The sequence below is a fragment of the Cupressus sempervirens genome, chromosome 11, assembly GCF_028749045.1.
Source record: "Cupressus sempervirens isolate cs-2001-9-10 chromosome 11, ASM2874904v1, whole genome shotgun sequence".
Taxonomy (NCBI): domain Eukaryota; kingdom Viridiplantae; phylum Streptophyta; class Pinopsida; order Cupressales; family Cupressaceae; genus Cupressus; species Cupressus sempervirens.
The window spans coordinates 286627091-286643417 of NC_143128.1; positions in this window are offsets into that span (position 1 = coordinate 286627091).

Below are 16327 nucleotides of genomic sequence, written 5' to 3' on the forward strand. Positions count from 1 at the left end.
GGACAACACAGAAACCAAGTATCAAAAACAACATCCAAGCATCAACAAAACCACAAGCATTGCCGAGCTCCACCAACTACCAAGTAAGCAAACCCCTTCATTGAATGAGCTACTCAGTCAACACAACAATCAAGTATAACCAAGCCACAAATTATAATCCAAAATTCTAGTGTACACTAAGTACCTTCAGTGACTGAGTACTACTAGGAAATGACTAAGTAATGCCACTCCAATTGAGTACCTTGGTTAATATTGCAACCAAAACTACTCAATAATGACCGAGCCACACCTCTTCCTTTGACAAGCTCCCTAACTCTAAGGCCAAAACACTCCAACATGCAAGATTGTCAACTTCCCTAGGATGCTCTGCATCAGATGCTCTAGGTGTGAAAGTACGTTCTCAATAGTTGGAAGAAAATCTTCCCACATAAATCCCAAACTGGTTCTTCACATACATATTCTCCAAGTCTTCAACTTGCACACTATTTCCTTTGTTCCACTTTTTCTTCGTCACATCCATCCTGAGTGTGCTACAAGTATGCTTTCCATGTTGATCTCTAACCCTCTCAAAATCCTTTAGCTCAACTTGACTACCAATACTCATGTTCCTCCTACCAAGTTCTTCATTCTATAAAGGAATTAGGGGATGCTTCCTACCACCTCTCTCAATAGTAATCACATTCTTGACACAATCATGCATAGACCTACAATCATACTGCCAAGTTCTACCAAGTAATATGTGGCAACTACTCATGTCCACAATATCACACAACACTTGATCTTTATATTGGCCAATCTAAAAATCAACAAGACATTTCTCTGTCACTTCTAAAGCATGTTCATCTTGCAACCAACCAATACTATAAGGATAAGGATGTCTCATTCTTCTCAAACTATGTTTCTAAACCATTTCCTCAAAAACAACATTATCAATACTACCACTATCCATAGAAACAACCAACCAAGTTTCTAAACCATTTCCTTAGAAACAACGTTATCCATACTACCACTATCCATAATTGCATTACAAACTTTACCACCAGACTTACAATGAGTCATGAACAAACCACTCCTCTGAAAAGATTTCAGTGTCCTCTTATCAACTAATACTTGTCAAGCCATTAAATTCTCTCCTTTCTCAAGTTCACTGATATGATTTTCAACCTCATTTGCAACAACAACACTATTGTCACCAGCCTTAGGTCATCCATAAGATTTAGGTCCTTCTTCATGACATCTGAAGCAATTACACTTAAACTCACCTCTATCTGTCCTTTTCTTCTGATCAATAGGTTTTGGTTCATCTTTTGCACTCGGTTTAGCCTTTGTCTAGTAGTCATGCTTCTCCATCCCTTAGGAACTACCTTGATTCTTTCTCTTCAACTTGTCTTTTTCCTTCAAGGCATACTGATAAGCATCCTCAACTAAAGATATATTCAACATATCAACCTCATCTTGAATATTGAATCTAAAGACATTAATATATCTAGCCACATTTTCCTTAGACAACTCTCTATGTCAAAACCAAATAGTCAACTTGTAGAATTCCTCTATATAATCTTTCACAATCATATCTTTCTACTTCAGATTTTGCAACTTCTTAAAGAACTCAAGTTCATAATCCATAGGATTGAACTTAGCGTTCAGTTTAGTTACCATCAATCTCCATCTAGTGATCTTCATTTCACCTTCCTCTTCTCTATCTCATTGTAATTCCTTCCACCAAAGAGCAACATGTCCCTTAAGAGTAGTATGTATCAATCATGATTCAAAGTACCTGATAAATTAGAAACCTCCATCTTATGCTTCAGCTTTAACTAAGAACTAGGTCTACCAAATTGACCAACTTTATTTCCCATAGGTCTCTCCACATGATCAGTTTTGTCCTCACCATTTGATCTAGAAACCTCAAATCCTTCAACAAAATCCTCATAACTATCCTTAGTACCTGCATGTTGATGTACACCATCTATAACACTTATGATCTCAATGATCATATCACTCTTCATCAATGCAATCTCAAATCTGAATCATGTTTTAATCTTCTCTAAGATCCTTGCTTCCACAACATCATAGAGATCTTCAATCTCCCTAGGGTCCAATTTTCTCATAGCCATTTTCCAATATTTTTGCAAATCCTCCTCAAAAAAAAACTAGGTCCAAGCTTTGATTAGATAATCTTCACCCTAGGTCCTAGTGTAAATCGCCTTAGCTTTGGTGATCTATCGACATACTCAATACAACCTTTTCTCTGATACCATTTGATGCAATACAAGCTAGGAGAATCCCCAAAAGAGATGTCCTAGCCCCTAGAAAATAACCACACAATGGAAACACAATACAAGATACAAGATGTGATACCAAATAGAGCTCTTTATTCATAAAATAATAGATTACATGCAAAGTGTTGGGCTATAAGGCCTTCCCAGTTACAACCAAATACAATAGAAATTACAATTATAGTTTTATAAGATCCCTCTAGATCCAACCCAAACACTAGCTAGTCCAGATCCACACTCTAGTAGAAACCTCCAAGGAAGATCTAAACTTGTGCTCGCAAGCCCACCAAGCAATCTCCTTGTTTTGCAAACCTCAACTACTAGCTCTTCAAATTTTTCTCCTCTGCCACATCCTTTTCTCCAAGCTTGATGATTATCACTAAAGACTCCACAAGACCCCTTACTTATACCCAACTAAGCTACAAGTCGGCCTAGTATATTACAAATTAAATAATATCTTGCATTAAATGCACATTTAAGCCACAAGTCAGCTCACAACAGAAATTAAATACATATAACCAAATCAAATTCCAAGGTTGACTCCTAGACAACTTAGGAAACATAGAAAATGAGTGTCAAAAACAACCTCCAAGCATCAACAAAACCACAAGCATTATCAAGCTCCACCAACTGTCAAGTAACCAAACCCCTTCATTGATTGAGCTACTCAATCAACACAACAACCTAGTATAATTGAGCCACACAGTATAATCCAAACTCCTAGTGTACACTGAGTACCGTCAGTGACTGAGTACTACTAGGAAATGACTGAGTAATGCCACTCCAACTGAGTACTTTGGTTACCACTGCAACCAAAACTACTCAGTAATGATCGAGTCCCCTAACTCCAAGGCCAAAACACTCCAACATGAAAGATTTTCAACTACCCTAGGATTCTCTTGCATCGTATACCTTTCTAAAGGAACTGACTCATCATTCTATGGTTATCAAACAAGAGTATCAGTTAGCTATTTTTGTGTATTGAGTGAGAAGTTTTTTTAAAAGAAGAAGAAAACCTAGAGCACACAAGATGTTTAATTGAATCTAATTCCCTTCCATTACAATGTAATGTAGACATTAAAGATGCATATGGCAATAAAATCTAATAGTCTCTAACATTTTACTTCTCATGGCAATGAAATTAGTATAGAACATTGCAAGAATGGAACTTGTAGAGCTATGAAAAAGTTCCCCTCCACTAATGTTTTCCCAAAAAGTTCTCCTTTGCCTCTATTCTTTATTTGTTGAAACCTTTGTCCCCAATGAATCATAACAAAATCCTTTTTAACCTTCTCCTCTTGCAACTAACACAAAAAGAGCTTCTTGGTATTTTTCCTTTTTCTTAATTTGAAAAGGAATTTCATTACATAATATGTATAAAAAGATGAAAAAAAAGATGCTTTCATTAAACACTTTAATTTTTCTCTTTATATGTACCACATTCACATCTCCTTTATTTTCCTAGTTCAAATAGTAATATTATTGGAGTATTTTTTTAACAATAACAAAGTAAAATAAGAGTTTTTCAAGTTTATAGTTTTCAAAATGGTTTGTGTTGTACCAAAATAGTTGTTATAATTTGACTCTAAATACATTTAGAATATCTTAATCAATATAAGCAACATACTTAAGATGCTAACAATTTCTTATCATAATGCAAAACTATCATCTCAATCACAATTTGACCATACCAAGACTAGGTTAGAAATAGAATGCAAAAATCAACTCAACATCTACAACCTAAGTGGTGTATGGGTTGCAAAGGACTATCTAACCATCCCATTCCAAGAGGGTAACCCTCTCTACCTCAACCATACTCTTGTTCCATCAAATCCTACAACCACTCAGACAGTCGCAACAACAAATGAGTTAGTATCCATCATAATCAAGTAATTAGATATCAAAATAAAACATTAACATAATCATGAACATCATATAATGAATCATCATAACAACATCATTTAAGAATTAAAAAGTGACATTACCATAACAAATGTATGCATCAATTAGTCACTTAAATCACATTAATTAATGTTTCACAATGCAATAAGATAATCAACTTAAGTTTCCTTAATCCATGTTCAAACAAAAGTTGATCGGTTAAAGTCAAATTGATTGCCACATAAGAAAATAACTAGACTAGTCAACAATCGAGACATGACATCCTTCCCCACTAGGAAGAGGTATCTTCCCAATGTCAAATCACCTCAAAATAAGAATACACAAATCCAAAACTGATGTCTAACTAAAATAAAGCATGCTATACAAAAAGTAGCTCCTCTGCATCCTCCCAAGTGGCTATGTCCACACCAAATTGGTCCCATTGGATCATGTATTGGAGAATGTCCATGTCTTCTAATTGGATGGTACATTGGTTAATGAGTCAAGTAGGTTGAACTACCATCACCCATGGATCCTATACCAACAACACATGCTAGTCAAGCACATGAGATATATCATGATGATATGGCTTAAGGAGTGAAATATTAAAAATATTATGTATGTGGGCTAATGCAGGCAACAGAGCAAGTTGATAAGCTATTGGGTTCATAACCTCAAATGCTTGGAAGAGGCCAAAAAATCTTGGTGCAATCTTGGAGCTCTTTCCAAATGAGATTGAACTCTTTTATGGTCTCACCTTAAAAAACACCTTATCCTTAGTTTGGAACTATCAAAAAGTGCACTTCTTGTTAATGCAACTCTTCTAAAGATTAGCGACTTCCTTTAGCTGACTACACATCAAAAACATATGTTACTCCATGTCTTTCAATGTTTCAAGACCTACAACAATTCTATCCTCTACCCTATCCCAGTTGATAGAGGTATGACACTTACATCTATAAAGGGCCTCAAAAGGAGTCATGCTTAATTAATAGTGATAGGAGTTGTTATAAGAAAACTCTACTAATGGATGGTGCTCCTCCTATTTGTATTGTTGATCCATGTAGTATATGTGCAACAAATTCCCAACCACCTAATTGACCATCTCAATCTTCTTATCAGTCTTAGGGTGATATGCAGTACTAAAGTTCAAGCGTGTACCCAAAGTGGAGTTCAAGGTTGTCCATATCCTTGGAGGCATTTGAGTATCCCTATCAGAGATGATAGTTTTTGGTATACCATGTAGTCAAAATATCTATTAGACAAAATTCCTTGCCGAAACTAGAGATCCATCTTTTAGAATACTATGAATGAAGCGGAAAACTTTTGTTAATTTATCAACTACAACTAAGATAAGATCATGCTTGTGTCAAGTCATGAGTAAATCCTACACAAAGTCCATATTGACAACCTTCCATTTATACTACGATATCTTGTATGGATACAAAATTCCTACCAAAAGGACATGCTTGGCCTTAACACACTAACATTCTGAACACTGGGTAACATACTCTATCACATCTCGTTTGAATCCTAACTAGAAGTCTAGTGGCCTCACATAACCTATCATCTTGTTTACCCCTGGGTGCCCTAAAAATGGAGTGCAAAGAATCTCCTCAAGAACTACTTTTCACAACCCTTCATGGTCAGGAACATATATCCTATTTTGGTACTTAAGCATACCATCATCATCAAGTGAATATCCATCAAAATGTGAATCAGATGAGTCAATATGCAACACTAACTTTACGCATTTATAATGGGTGTCCCTAAGAAGGTACTAAAGAATGTACTCTCTCATAGGAGTCCTAAAAGAATTGATAGAAGTGATGTGTCTTCAGCAACTAAGTGCATTCACTACCCTATTCTTTTTGCCTTTGATATATTTAATGCCAAAGTTATATTCGCCAAGGAATTCAAGCGACCACCTCTACCTAGCATTCAGATTAAGTTGAGTGAAAATATATCTCGACCCCATATGATAAGGTTCTAGCTCAAATGAATTCCCTAACAAGTAATGCTACCACATTTGTAAGGCATTTACTATCGCAACTAGTTCTAAGTCATGTGGAGGGTAATTTACTTCATGTTGTTTGAGATTCCTAGACTCATAGGCTACAACCTTTTTGTCATGTATTAATACACCTCCAAGCCCATCCCCTGAATCATTTTTTGTGAAAATAAAGTATCCATTACGATCTGATATAACCAAGATAGGAGTGGTAGTAATCCCTTGCTTAAACATCTAAAAAGATTTCTCACATGCTTTTGTCCACTCAAATATTTTTCCCTTTCATTGGAGAGATGTGATTAGTGTTGCAATGCTAGAAAATCCCTCCATGAATTTTCTACAATACCTAGTAAGACCCATAAAACTCCTAACTTCACTTACGGTCAATAGAGTTGGCCATTCAAGGATAGATTTTATCTTTGCAGGGTCCACTGCTATGCCACCTGTTGATAAAATATGTCCCAAGCAATGGATCTCTTTTTGATAAAATGAGCACTTGGAGAGTTTCCCATATAATTGTCTTTCTCTAAGACACTACAAAACTATGCGTAAGTTCTCTTCATGCTCTTCTAAATTATTGTAGTATATCAAGATATCATCAATAAACATCTCCATAATTTTTTTACGACAATCTATAAAAATTTTGTTGATCATGTTCATGAAAGCAGTAGGCATATTTATTAGTCCAAAACATAAGACTACAAATTCATAATGCTCGTACCTTGTTCTGAATGCTATTTTGGTATGTCTTCATCCCGATTCTAAAGTTAGTGATATCTGAATCTCAAATCAATTTTAGAGAATATTATCACTCCCTTAATTTGATCAAATAATTCATCAATTCATGGGATAGGATATTAATTCTTTATGGTCACCTTATTTAGCATACAGTAATTGATGCACAATCTTAAGGCACCATCATTCTCCTTGATGAAGATTATAGGAGTTGCCCATGGTGATAGGCTAAGTCAGATGAAACTCTTGTCTAGAAGTTCCTATAGCTTAGTATTCAATTCATACATCTCCATGGAGGTCATGCGATAAGGAATCTTTTTTTGACGTTCTGTTCCTAGCATAAGATCTATAGAAAAATAAAACTCCCTCTCAGGGATTAGTTTGGATAGATCATCTCGAAACACATCCATGAATTCCTACAAAAGGGAATAATCCTCTAGATGAGGTGGTGTCTCTTCCAATGTCCTTGACATGTACCTCATATAATTGACATCCCTTTCTCCTTGCTTTCTTTAATTGCATAGTAGAGATTTGTCTAAGTTCAAGTGGTCATTTGACCCCATTTAGTATTATTGAGTGACCTATGTCATTGAGGTATTCAATTACCTTATCTCTACAATTAACCAAGGCTTTATGTTCACTTAACCAATTGATTCCTAGGATGACATTATATGAGCCCAAAGGAACTACATATAGGTTGACCTCTATTTGAAAGCTAGGGAGTTCAAAATCAATGCAAAATAAGCATTGCTCCACCTTGTTCTCAACCCTGTTAATATATTATGTAGTCCAAGGTTCAATCATATAACTAGCCCTAACAAGTATCTTAGCTACTATGTTAGGATCTACAAAGTGTTCAATAGCACTAGTATCTATAAGAATACAAACATAATATCCAAAAAGTATACCAATCATATGCATAGGACTAGTCTGATAATCTTCTTGTCTATGATCAACTGCAACATGATTGTGGTGTTATGGTGGAAAGTCAATCCTGTCAAATCATTGTGGCATTTAATAATAAAATGGTTACCACCGCATACAAAACATCTTGTCCCAGGACCTCTCTAATCATCATTCCTATTTAGATCAGACCTATCATTTCCATTTCTTCCATTCCCATTTATGTTATTCCCATTGGTTTGGAACCTGTTGTTGTTCCAATTTTCTTTGTTCATGTTCCTGTCAAAATGTTCCTACCCCTTTTCCTTCATGTTTTTGATTTGATGTTTCTTCCCATTTACTTTTTGTTAGTCATCATGACATCACCTATTATCCTAGTATGATATATTATCCTAATGCTTCCTCCTATAATTCTAGTTAATGGATTTAGAGGAGGTTGTATACTTCAATCTTTGTTCTTGTTTGAGGGCCTTATAGAGTACAAAATCCATGGTCTCAAGATCTTTCATTTTGACCTCACTATATATTTTAGGTCTTAAACCCATGAAAAACTTCCAAGTTCTAAATAGTTCATCATGCTAGTATTGAGGGACATACTTCACCAAATGATGAAAAATGTTCGTGGTACTATGTGATGTTCATGTTCCGTTGAACTAGCTTGTAGAAATATGATGATTTCTTGTCATAGATCAACTGAGGTAACCATCTTTTGTGGAAAAGATATAAAAATTATTTCCATGTTACCTCCCCATGCTGAAATTTCTTCTCAACCATTATGTTTTCCCACCATGTAGCTACCTCACCCATAAATTGAAATGTGGCCCAAACTAGTAGAAACAATAGTCCACCAAGATAACTAAGAGGCAGGGTGGGAAGGTGGTGAATTAGTTATCTAATAATTAAAACATTTATCAACCTTAAATAATCTTAACCATTTAATCAAAGTAATCAGCAACCACAACAAGATGCACATATACAATTACACTAGATATGTTAACTAGGGAAACCCTTAATCAGAGGGAAAACCCTGGTGGGAATGATGCCCACAAGATGATTTACTAATATAAATATTCCTTGTTAGAGGATGGACCTTGTTAGGAGTTTGTTACAACATTTAGTACATATGAGTCCCTGTTAGGAGACTTTGAATCCTTGTTAGAAGATTCCAACCCTAGTAGGAGTTGTAGAAGATAGAAGGACCCACTATCCAAATAGCTTCTGGGGAAAGATCACCCAACTCATTGTCCAACTAATCTCTCAACTATTCCTTGTAGAATAATTGTATGTACTAAACTTTAACTATTTTCCTCTATCCCATCAATTAGACCAATCACTACCAAACCTTGTAGACCATGTCACGAACCTCAGATCCAAGTATCAAACTTTAGATCACACAATAAAACCTTCACAATGAAGTTTTCTTCACCTTCATTCTACTCTTCTTAACTTCACATTCCACTCTTTGTGTTGCTTACAATCATTCACATACCTCCATACATTATAAAGGAAAATGTCCTTCCTTTATTCCGAATCCATAAAACAATTCCCTGAGTCGGTTGTTACACCTTCTCAATTAATTATTATAGGACCACATTAAGAACATGTTACACTTAGCGATAACATTAATCTTTTTCCTTGTAACTCAAATAACTTCCTATAGGTGTAACATTATGATGAGTGAGCTTAGCCACATCATCACCAACATGTCTTCTATACATCTTTAACTTTGGCTTCTCAGAATAATAAATATGCTAAGAGATATAACAAGTTTACCAGAACATGCCTCTATAAACTCTATCTCAGAACAATCTTCACTGAAACTTCCATAGCTTCTTCTAGAATTAATATCTTATGCATAACCGCTCTTCTTCTATCAGATACCATAGAAAACTACTATGTTGAAATCAATGAAAAACACAGTCATGAATGTAACATACCATCATGATAATGACCTAATCATGTTTCTACAATATTCCCCCATAGGAATATCATCAACATCCATTCTTTCAACACAAACTAATATTGATTTCCCCATATAGTTTTGAACTAGGAAGTATTTCTCCATACTGGTAATCCATGCCTCTAGATCTTCCCTAGAGGTTCTACCATGATATGTGGGTGGGGTGACTTTCTTGAGATCTTTTCTCAAGTCAACCATAATTTGCACCCTATCAATATTAATTAGAGAAATTTAGTGGCCAATTGCTGCCTTTTGCTCCTCCTCTGATCTCCTAAGGGCCTCAATCAACTGATCATCCTCACACTTCTTCCTCTATTCCTCCTCCTTCTTACCCAGTGTTTCTAAGAGATGATCTTCATCTTGCTTCCTTGCCTCCTTGTCAACATGTCTATCTCAAGCCTCATGCTCTAAGGTATCTATAGTTCATCCTTCTTGCTATAACAAAGCCCCCTATTGAGTCAACAGTGCCAATATCTCCTCCAACATCTAATTAGGTTCCTAACCTCATGTACCACTATTGGATCCACCTCTACAATTAGCTCTAGTGGCCATGGTGATAACTCAAACACTTGGTACACATTGGTGCATGTTAGTACAGTAGCCTAAGGGCCTAGGGTTTAAACTTGGATTTGATACCATATGTACGAACCAAGTCCTAGATAAAAATGCCACATTAGAAAAAATGCTCAGAAAGTAGAATTAACAAATAAAAATTGAGCTAAAAAGCCAATAACCATTTGTTATCCAATACTCAAGATTTAATAATTTAGTTTTCCAAATTAAATATAATACAACATAATGACCAATATTCTAATCTACACATCAAATATTCATCGTATGCTCATGATAACCATGATCAATATTACATCATGATCTCTATAAATACGTTATCCATTTCTAATAATTACATCATAATGTCCATCTTTAAGATGAATGTACAATCAATACATAGTCTTCATAAAACCTTATCATGTGTCCTTCTCTGTGACCCAATCTCCAAAGCCATCAAACATCATCCATCTATTATCTAAGATGGGAGTGTGGCTTTTACCATGCCAATCATGAAGTGTTTACTCCCCTAGGATTCTTCCTGACATGAAGAATGCCTCGACCCTGGCACGAGAAGCCTAGATTCCCAAAACACAACGGATTGGATGGATTTGGTGCAACTGTGAAACATACTAAATCCACACATGTTCCTAGTAGCCTAATCATAGAATGTGGCAGGGAAAATAAAATAACACTACTCATCAACTCATATGCAGTGAAAAGAATATATTGAAAACATATCTACCAATATATAACACTTTAAGAATATCTGCTCATATGCAAGATAAAAGTAAGCATAATAAAACACATATGAATTACATTAAAATAGCACAATTAAATGCAAATAGATAAATGGCTTGGCCAAGCACTTATTTTTCCAGCATTACTAAAAGGGGAGTCAAAAACATAATCAATCCTACCTCTTAGAATCAGATAGGTTGAGAGAAGCAAAAGAAAAATGCATCCATTCCAACCCTCCCTTATGCCACATTACTCCCATCCACTGAGGAGATAAACATCATACACTTAGGAATGACATGTAAGTTAACAGGGGAACTCAAATAATATGACTACATCTATCAGTTATCACAATAGCTACCTTCTTTACAAAATATATCTTCTTTTCATTACCAACATACAAGATGCTCAAGCTTATAGTTAACAATGTAATTAGCATTCAAACTGACCTTTTAGTTTCTTACAACATGCTCTAATGTTGAAAATATAGTAAGAAGACCCCAGAAAAATAGCTATGAATCTAATGCACAAGATAAATGAAAGCTAAATAGAAAAAGTTTGTTTCATCTTCTTTAAATATCTCATACTTTAGGAGTAAGAAAAATGAATTTGAACATAAGAGGTTGTACCTCCGACACATGAGTAATTGATATACCTAGATGGAATTTTTTCTAGGTTTAGAATTTAAACATAGATTCAAAATTTTCCACATTGTAACCCATATGTTTAAAATTTCCTTATATTTCTACTAGATTATCATTTCAAGCAATAAAATTTCCAAAAAAGAAAGAACATAACATTGTATGTGTAAAAGACCAAAATAACGTGACTATAGTGGCTCTAACATGGTGTTTTATTGTAAGGATTATATAATGCATCTTCCACAGTAGTAATTTGAGGGTGTAATACATGTTTAGGTCCGTTTGACTAGTAATCTCATCCTAAAATTATCAGTTTATTCTAAAGAAACCAAAATCCAAACCCCAATCAAGTCTTCACTAGTCTGTTATGCTATTATTCTTGTTTAATGTGTTAGAGTTTTTCAGATTACATTTTCATAGTGATGTTACATCTAATCAAAAGGTAATCTAAAAGGGGAGTGTATTTTAGTTGGAATTAATTCCAAAATCAAAGTGAATGACTATAGACATACAACTTCACTAAGAATCTACATCAAATATTTCTCTTCAAAGATGAAGCAAAAATCAAGGAGGTTGTAAGTTGCATCAAAGCAAGGAAGTTGTAAGACATATCAACCAATCAAGTCTTTCACTAGTTGGTTTATTGTGTACCTGAATAGGAGAGATTTGACCAGAACATAGGAGGAACTTATCAATGTACAAAGCAAGATGAGTTACCTACTTCAAAATGGTCACAAGTAGATGATAAAGAAAAGTAAATAGGTTCTTAAGTATTCCTTTAAAGAGAGACAAACAAACATGGAAGTTGTTGAGATCATGGGTGTTGCACACTATTATCCATTTTGCCTCCCACCAAGATTTGAATTTTAAAAGCTTTCCCTACCCAATGGTCACCTTCCATCTATATTATTTTAGTGCTCAAAAAATATCAAAAAAATAAATGATAAAGCCTTATGTCTTGTTCTGTTGGCATGCAACTTTCTGTGCCGTCAGATCTGGTTCAAATCTACGGTGGGCACTTTCTCACATTCTCCAAATGCACAATCTTTAAATATTGTGGGAAAGCCCCTTGTTGACACATGGTTTGGTGGGTCCTTTTTGTTTGGGTGGGTCCATCTTCTCTGAGCCATCGCAGATAGGGTAGGCAGGTTGAGCTAGCAGTTTGATTGGCGCCCGCTTCCCCACATACTATTTTTTGAAAAACTTTCTGACAATGCAAGCAAGCACCCTGGCGACATGCATCTGGATGATGTCACGGCTGATCTCATAGAGGTTTAGAAGACACAGATTCTGAGCACGGTGGATACAAATTAGATCAACGGCTGGGGCATCCCCACAATAACAAGGTGCGAGGACTTTAAGCAATGCAGGGAAGCCCTTTCATGACACGTGGAGGGAACGATGTCACAAGCCCACCTTGTTCAAAGAATAAGACATGAGGAACTTCCACCGCCAGATCTGGGAGGATCAAGGGTTGGCGCTTTCTCGCTTGATGGAAGTGCAAGGGTTTTAATTATTGCAGGCAAGTGCCCTAGTGACACCTGTCTCAAATGACATCACAGGCCCACCCTTCTTGTAGGAAGATACGTGTTGAGTTCTAACCATCTGATGCAAACAGATCCATGATCGAGGCTTCCTTGCATTATCAAGATGTGGAGACTTTAAGCAATGCAAGAAAGCACCTCACTGTCGCATGTCTCTGTGGGACCTATTTCTTGTGTGGGTCGCCAAGGTGCTGCTAGGGTGGTTGCTGAGTTGGATGCCAGGTGTATGATAAGTGTCTCGTGGGCCCAAGAATTTTGAGGGGGCAAAGATAGTATATGGGGTCTTTCATGATCGTTGATCTCGCAAGAGATCAACAATCAGGGCTTTCTCGCATTATGGAGTTGCATGAAGATTAAACATTGCAGAAAAACCCCTTTGCGACACATGTCCCAGCGAGCCTGGCCAGGGTATTAACAGTTAGCATGGACAGTTGGGATGACAGTTATGTGACTGTCATGGTTAGGCTTCTAAGGAGGTGGCGCGGTTCATTAAAAGGTGTGGTCAACCATGTGGGGACTTTGCAAGGTGGCAAAACAAAGGAAGATCATTAGCCCACGTGGCTCATTTTTCTTGCAGGATTCATTTGACCTACTGACTTTGCTGATCCATAAGCTAGAATAGAGGAGATTAGATTTTCCCACGCGATCTGATCCTTGTGATCGATGCCAACCACTCTGGAATGAATGCTACCCCCAAGAGAACACTCCACTACCTCTAATCTGATACATCTACTTGGTCAAATTATTTAATGGTGTTGTTTCCATCTTCTCAAGACCCTGTTCCAACAAGATCAGATATCATTGCATCTGGATCCCCATGATTATTCTCTGCAGGACTTAATGGCAGTGGTTGTGGAGTAACTTCAGTAAGAGGACATCTCAGTTATGCCTGAACTATAAAGGCAATTTTTGTAAATTTTCAAAAGGTCAAACCTTCTTTGATTTCTCTGATATTGCTCTGCAAATCTTCAGTTTAAAATTCCCTTTGCCTCTGACCTGAATGACATCCTATTTATCTCCTTCAGACATTGGTGTGAAAGTGCAAGAATCCTTTGCCTCTCATTGATATTTTGTAGAAATCTATGATCTGCATGACTATATCCCTTTGACCTATGAATGATATATAAGTGAATCTCTCTTTCCTTATGTCATTCGTTTTGGTTTTCTGATATGCATGTGGTTGTTAGATTAAAACAAGTCTAAATGTGTATATCTTTTGGTGTCATAATGCTTTAATAGTGCATGTATGGGTAGAGATTGGTTTGAACAGTCTATTTTGGTGCCCCACCTCCTTAGATTAGAATAGGAAGATTTTCTTCCATGCTCTCTTTCTCCCTTTTCCTCTCCAAGAATAGTTAGGTGTTCCCTAATAGTAAGAGGAAGTCGGCCTTCTCCGAAGATTCAACCTCACAGTTCAAGTCCCATAGCTTGGAGGTTGTTTCCATGTTTCACAAGGTTGTTCGTAGGTAAGACTTTGGACAAGCGTGCAAACCTCTGTGACAATAGTTTTTGGCATGCCCGGTGGGACATATATCAGAATATTTCAAATATACTAGTGTCAAAAGGAAGATTTCAAGATTAATACTAAGGAGATAGTGCTAGCTTCAGTGTTCAAGCCTTCAAGAGGTTCATTCTTCAAGTACTTGGCGACTCTGAGCTTCAAACACATCTAGTTCCAAACCAAAGTTGCAGTAATTCATGCCCAGAGATGAAACAAGGGCATCTTCTAGAGGTAAATTTCAGTACCAAGAGCTTTCATTTTCAAATCCTAGAAGGAGGACTAGAGTATCTTTATCACCAGTTAGGAGTGCAATAGTAACAAATACACTTGCAAGATCTATCTCTACTCCTCCTACTGTTAAATCTCAGCCTAGATTGCCATTAGCACATACCAATAGATCACTAGTCTATATGGCATAGCCTAGAGCCCATAGTTTTTCCACTTTTAATAGTGGAAGTTCTCATTTATTGGCACAAAGACATGACATAACAATAGTTGCACTTAAAAGTATACCAGAGTTTACCGGTGAAACTTCTATCTCTCCCTCATAACACATTCAAGAGGTTGAAAATGTTTGTAATATCCATGGTATTATAGAAGATGATGTTGCAGTTAGGCTTCTAGCCTCATCTTTGAAAGGAAAAGCATTACAATGGTATAAAGGTTTGGCTCATGGTTCTATAACAGATTAGGATGGATTAGGAGCAGGACTATGTAAACACTTTGAGGACAAAAGTGACCATTTGTCACTTTTAGAATAGTTGACTACTATAAAAAGAGCCCCCCATGAATGTATGACTGATTTCAACTATATATTTCAAAAGACATGGGATAGAATACCTACTTTAGTAAAACCTACCCCTGGTAATGCCTTCTTGCATTACCTCAGAGCTTTTAACAGTGACATTGCCACTACAATCCAAACTATGGGAGGAGATACCTTGCCTAATGCTTATGACATAGCAATAAACTTAGAAAACATCCTAATACAAGGGGGTAAGCTATCTCCAAGACCTCCCATGCCTTTCTTTCCTGATGTTCCAAATCACAAATCAGAAATGGTTCCTCTTCCCACAGCTTCCACCTCACAATCCCTCGCTCTAGTCCCTCAAGCTTCCACATCTTCAAATGGAATAGATGAGATCAAGGAGATGATGAAATCTATGATGCTGAACATAGATAGGAGATTGCAAGGACAAGAAAAGAAACTGGAAGATAGTTTCTTTGTGATGCAGAAAATGAGCAACAAGGTGGTGACTATAGAAAGACAACAGGCTCAAGGTAGTAAAGCTCATCAATTGCAGCACCAAACTATAAATAGTGGTAGGCCCCCAAATCAAAATTATTGGGAACAATTCTTTTGATCAGAATAGACAAAGTAGTCATGCTTCAACCTCAAATGTGAACAAAAGTAGGGCCATAGTCCCTCAAAACAACATGGCCCAAGATCAGGATTTTTATCCCTCCTGTAACTACTCCTATGCTCATTGCATGTGTTAGAAGGCTGAATCTTATTTGGCTTTGACCATAGAAGAGCTTGTAGCAAGACAATCATACAAGGAGGACCAAGTTAAGGAGGCCTCAT